The following is a 5,293-nucleotide window of genomic DNA, read 5'->3' as shown; positions in this document are numbered from 1 at the left end:
TCGAAATATGTCCGTCAGGCCCCTTCCCTCGAGATAAATCTGCAAATATCTCGGAAACGAAGCGAGCTATGGCAAAATGATAAGAGACCTTTTTTGTAGAGAATTAAGTTTCCTACTTTTTATGTTCTATGATATTTTTTGATCGGATGCGTAGTTCTCGAGATATATCAAGATATTTAAAAGTTCCGAAGCCGCACCAACATAATAGAGGTACAGAAACACCGTGGCCCCTTTCTTTGAGATAACTCTGCACTATTGCGAGCTGCAAATGCCACTTCCAGCTTAGCTGTGCAGAAGAAGAACAACAAAAAGAAGAAATATCTCGAAATATGTCCGTCAGGCCCCTTCCCTTGAGATAAATCTGCAAATATCTCGGAAACAAAGCGAGCTATGGCAAAATGTTAAGAGACCTTTTTTGTAGAGAATTACGTTTCCTACTTTCTATGTTCTATGATATTTTTTGATCAGATGCGTAGTTCTCGAGATATATCAAGATATTTAAAAGTTCCGAAGCCGCACCAAAATAATAGAGATACAGAAACACCGTGGCCCCTTTCTTTGAGATAACTCTGCACTATTGCGAGCTGTAAATGCCACTTCCAGCTTAGCTGTGCAGAAGAAGAACAACAAGAAGAAGAAATATCTCGAAATATGTCCGTCAGGCCCCTTCCCTTGAGATAAATCTGCAAATATCTCGGAAACGAAGCGAGCTATGGCAAAATGTTAAGAGACCTTTTTTGTAGAGAATTATGTTTTCTACAATTTACGTTCTCTGATATTTTTTGATCAGAAGCGTAGTTTTCGAGATATATCGAGATATTTAAAAGTTCCGAAGCCGCACCAACATAATAGAGATACAGAAACACCGTGGCCCCTTTCTTTGAGATAACTCTGCACTATTGCGACCTGCAAATGCCACTTCCAGCTTAGCTGTGCAGAAGAGGAACAACAAGAAGAAGAAGTATCTCGGAATATGTCGTCAGGCCCCTTCCCTTGAGCTAAATCTGCAAATATCTCGGAAACGATGCCAGCTATGGGAAAATGTTAAGAGACCTTTTTTGTAGAGAATTATGTTTCCTACTTTTTATGTTCTATGATATTTTTTGATCAGATGCGTAGTTCTCGAGATATATCAAGATATTTAAAAGCTCCGAAGCTGCACCAACATAATAGAGGTACAGAAACACCGTGGCCCCTTTCTTTGAGATAACTCTGCACTATTGCGAGCTGCAAATGCCACTTCCAGCTCAGCTGTGCAGAAGAAGAACAACAAGAATAAGAAATATTTCGAAATATGTCCGTCAGGCCCCTTCCCTTGAGATAAATCTGCAAATATCTCGGAAACGAAGCGAGCTACGGCAAAATGTTAAGCGACCTTTTTTGTAGAAAATTAGGTTTCCTACTTTTTATGTTCTATGATATTTTTTGATCAGATGCGTAGTTCTCGAGATATATCAAGATATTTAAAAGTTCCGAAGCCGCACCAACATAATAGAGATACAGAAACACCGTGGCCCCTTTCTTTGAGATAACTCTGCACTATTGCGAGCTGCAAATGCCACTTCCAGCTTAGCTGTGCAGAAGAAGAACAACAAGAAGAAGAAATATCTGGAAATATGTCCGTCAGGCCCCTTCCCTTGAGATAAATCTGCAAATATCTCGGAAACCAAGCGAGCTATGGCAAAATGTTAAGAGACCTTATTTGTAGAGAATTAAGTTTCCTACTTTTTATGTTCTACGATATTTTTTGATCAGATGCGTAGTTCTCGAGATATATCAAGATATTTAAAAGTTCCGAAGCCGCACCAACATAATAGAGATACAGAAACATCGTGGCCCCTTTCTTTGGGATAACTCTGCACTATTGCGAGCTGCAAATGCCACTTCCAGCTTAGCTGTGCAGAAGAAGAACAACAAGAAGAAGAAATATCTCGAAATATGTCCGTCAGGCCCCTTCCCTTGAGATAAATCTGCAAATATCTCGGAAACGAAGCGAGCTATGGCAAAATGTTAAGAGACCATTTTTGTAGAGAATTAAGTTTCCTACTTTTTATGTTCTATGATATTTTCTGATCAGATGCGTAGTTCTCGAAATATATCAAGATATTTAAAAGTTCCGAAGCCGCACCAACATAATAGAGATACAGAAACACCGTGGCCCCTTTCTTTGAGATAACTCTGCACTACTGCGAGCTGCAAATGCCACTTCCAGCTTAGCTGTGCAGAAGAAGAACAACAAGAAGAAGAAATATCTCGAAATATGTCCGTCAGGCCCCTTCCCTTGAGATAAATCTGCAAATATCTCGGAAACGAAGCGAGCTATGGCAAAATGTTAAGAGACCATTTTTGTAGAGAATTAAGTTTCCTACTTTTTATGTTCTATGATATTTTTTGATCAGATGCGTAGTTCTCGAGATATATCCTGATATTTAAAAGTTCCGAAGCGGCACCAACATAATAGAGATACAGAAACACCGTGGCCCCTTTCTTTGAGGTAACTCTGCACTATTGCGAGCTGCAAATGCCACTTCCAGCTTAGCTGTGCAGAAGAAGAACAACAAAAAGAAGAAATATCTCGAAATATGTCCGTCAGGCCCCTTCCCTTGAGATAAATCTGCAAATATCTCGGAAACGAAGCGAGCTATGGCAAAATGTTAAGAGACCTCTTTTGTAGAGAATTAAGTTTCCTACTTTTTATGTTCTATGATATTTTTCGATCAGATGCGTAGTTCTCGAGATATATCAAGATATTTAAAAGTTCCGAAGCCGCACCAACATAATAGAGATACAGAAACACCGTGGCCCCTTTCTTTGAGATAACTCTGCATCATTGCGCGCTGCAAATGCCACTTCCAGCTTAGCTGTGCAGAAGAAGAACAACAAGAAGAAGAAATATCTCGAAATATGTCCGTCAGGCCCCTTCCCTCGAGATAAATCTGCAAATATCTCGGAAACGAAGCGAGCTATGGCAAAATGATAAGAGACCTTTTTTGTAGAGAATTAAGTTTCCTACTTTTTATGTTCTATGATATTTTTTGATCGGATGCGTAGTTCTCGAGATATATCAAGATATTTAAAAGTTCCGAAGCCGCACCAACATAATAGAGGTACAGAAACACCGTGGCCCCTTTCTTTGAGATAACTCTGCACTATTGCGAGCTGCAAATGCCACTTCCAGCTTAGCTGTGCAGAAGAAGAACAACAAAAAGAAGAAATATCTCGAAATATGTCCGTCAGGCCCCTTCCCTTGAGATAAATCTGCAAATATCTCGGAAACAAAGCGAGCTATGGCAAAATGTTAAGAGACCTTTTTTGTAGAGAATTACGTTTCCTACTTTCTATGTTCTATGATATTTTTTGATCAGATGCGTAGTTCTCGAGATATATCAAGATATTTAAAAGTTCCGAAGCCGCACCAAAATAATAGAGATACAGAAACACCGTGGCCCCTTTCTTTGAGATAACTCTGCACTATTGCGAGCTGTAAATGCCACTTCCAGCTTAGCTGTGCAGAAGAAGAACAACAAGAAGAAGAAATATCTCGAAATATGTCCGTCAGGCCCCTTCCCTTGAGATAAATCTGCAAATATCTCGGAAACGAAGCGAGCTATGGCAAAATGTTAAGAGACCTTTTTTGTAGAGAATTATGTTTTCTACAATTTACGTTCTCTGATATTTTTTGATCAGAAGCGTAGTTTTCGAGATATATCGAGATATTTAAAAGTTCCGAAGCCGCACCAACATAATAGAGATACAGAAACACCGTGGCCCCTTTCTTTGAGATAACTCTGCACTATTGCGACCTGCAAATGCCACTTCCAGCTTAGCTGTGCAGAAGAGGAACAACAAGAAGAAGAAGTATCTCGGAATATGTCGTCAGGCCCCTTCCCTTGAGCTAAATCTGCAAATATCTCGGAAACGATGCCAGCTATGGGAAAATGTTAAGAGACCTTTTTTGTAGAGAATTATGTTTCCTACTTTTTATGTTCTATGATATTTTTTGATCAGATGCGTAGTTCTCGAGATATATCAAGATATTTAAAAGCTCCGAAGCTGCACCAACATAATAGAGGTACAGAAACACCGTGGCCCCTTTCTTTGAGATAACTCTGCACTATTGCGAGCTGCAAATGCCACTTCCAGCTCAGCTGTGCAGAAGAAGAACAACAAGAATAAGAAATATTTCGAAATATGTCCGTCAGGCCCCTTCCCTTGAGATAAATCTGCAAATATCTCGGAAACGAAGCGAGCTACGGCAAAATGTTAAGCGACCTTTTTTGTAGAAAATTAGGTTTCCTACTTTTTATGTTCTATGATATTTTTTGATCAGATGCGTAGTTCTCGAGATATATCAAGATATTTAAAAGTTCCGAAGCCGCACCAACATAATAGAGATACAGAAACACCGTGGCCCCTTTCTTTGAGATAACTCTGCACTATTGCGAGCTGCAAATGCCACTTCCAGCTTAGCTGTGCAGAAGAAGAACAACAAGAAGAAGAAATATCTGGAAATATGTCCGTCAGGCCCCTTCCCTTGAGATAAATCTGCAAATATCTCGGAAACCAAGCGAGCTATGGCAAAATGTTAAGAGACCTTATTTGTAGAGAATTAAGTTTCCTACTTTTTATGTTCTACGATATTTTTTGATCAGATGCGTAGTTCTCGAGATATATCAAGATATTTAAAAGTTCCGAAGCCGCACCAACATAATAGAGATACAGAAACACCGTGGCCCCTTTCTTTGAGATAACTCTGCACTATTGCGCGCTGCAAATGCCACTTCCAGCTTAGCTGTGCAGAAGAAGAACAACAAGAAGAAGAAATATCTCGAAATATGTCCGTCAGGCCCCTTCCCTTGAGATAAATCTGCAAATATCTCGGAAACGAAGCGAGCTATGGCAAAATGTTAAGAGACCTTTTTTGTAGAGAATTAAGTTTCCTACTTTTTATGTTCTATGATATTTTTTGATCAGATGCGTAGTTCTCGAGATATAGCAAGATATTTAAAAGTTCCGAAGCCGCACCAACATAATAGAGATACAGAAACACCGTGGCCCCTTTCTTTGAGGTAACTCTGCACTATTGCGAGCTGCAAATGCCACTTCCAGCTTAGCTGTGCAGAAGAAGAACAACAAGAAGAAGAAATGTCTCGAAATATGTCCCTCAGGCCCCTTCCCTTGAGATAAATCTGCAAATATCTCGGAAACCAAGCGAGCTATGGCAAAATGTTGAGAGACCTTATTTGTAGAGAATTAAGTTTCCTACTTTTTATGTTCTACGATATTTTTTGAT

Source organism: Osmia lignaria, unplaced genomic scaffold, assembly GCF_051020975.1.
Source record: "Osmia lignaria lignaria isolate PbOS001 unplaced genomic scaffold, iyOsmLign1 scaffold0001, whole genome shotgun sequence".
Taxonomy (NCBI): domain Eukaryota; kingdom Metazoa; phylum Arthropoda; class Insecta; order Hymenoptera; family Megachilidae; genus Osmia; species Osmia lignaria.
The sequence above is the reverse complement of the archived record's forward strand: the minus strand, read 5'-3'. Positions refer to the sequence as shown.